Below are 843 nucleotides of genomic sequence, written 5' to 3'. Positions count from 1 at the left end.
TCCCCTTTTTAAAAAAAAAAGAGAGGTGGGGGAGAAGGAGAACAATGGATGCAGATCTCTCTGCTAGAACTCAGACCCACAGTGTAGTCAGATGCAGCCTGGCTGTGGCACATCTCTAAAGAATGCTGAATGCTTAGAGAACCAGGACCCGAACACCTGTAGATCTTTCTCCCTGTTGGTTCCACTCACACTAATATTCACCCATCTTTTGTTCAAAAGTACTAATGCTCATTAGAATAAATAACAAACTGCAACACCTCCTTGAGTTGTGCAGTAACCTAGTGACAGAAAAAGAATTCTCTATGTTGGCTCAATGAAGTGAAGAAAACCACCATAAAGGTATTTAATACATTTTGAATGTGATTATCCCTTTTCCAGGAAAGGAAGACACTAATTTTATTAGAACTCCTGAAATTAACACCCACTAGAATGACGTTATCCCTTTTAATGACCCTACCTCTCTCTCCCACAGATCCCTTAACCATCTCAACAAATATTTGGATAGCACATAAAATTGTAAGCCACTCTCTGCTCTGGCTATGTAGCTGCTAAGAATGCCCAAGCTCTTTTCCTTTGCAGAGTCACTAGGCATTTCTCTGCACAGGTTCTTCTCCCTTGACTGGGCTTCTTTTTGTGCTTGCAAGGCTGCCCCATCCATGAAATCAAGACAGACCACATAATAAACTATGAATGTTCAAAGATCTAAATGTTCTATGTTACCTGCTTCTCCTGCCAAGTCAGGGTAGTCTCTTGAATTCTCAGCTCCAGGCCTCACGAACTAGAGATACAGAAAGAGATAATAAACACAAACAAGTATAGTTCCTTTTTTTTTTTTTTTTTTTT

The 843-nt window shown here is 40.0% G+C and overlaps 1 protein-coding gene across 2 annotated transcripts in view; it reads right to left on the bottom strand.

The window, feature by feature from the left end:
* Window positions 1-775, bottom strand: part of SCP2 (sterol carrier protein 2) — a 111,257-nt gene extending 110,482 nt beyond the window's left edge. The window contains exon 1 of one of the 2 annotated variants that reach the window (XM_011926292.1): window positions 721-775. The gene's annotated coding sequence lies outside the window, so the exon portion shown is untranslated. The remainder of the gene's footprint in view (window positions 1-720) is intronic. The other variant, XM_011926293.1, reaches the window with a different exon arrangement.
* Between the last annotated feature and the right edge of the window lie 68 nt (window positions 776-843).

Source organism: Colobus angolensis, unplaced genomic scaffold (genome assembly GCF_000951035.1).
Source record: "Colobus angolensis palliatus isolate OR3802 unplaced genomic scaffold, Cang.pa_1.0 Scaffold68, whole genome shotgun sequence".
NCBI classification, from domain to species: Eukaryota; Metazoa; Chordata; class Mammalia; order Primates; family Cercopithecidae; genus Colobus; species Colobus angolensis.
The sequence above is the reverse complement of the archived record's forward strand: the minus strand, read 5'-3'. Positions and strand labels throughout refer to the sequence as shown.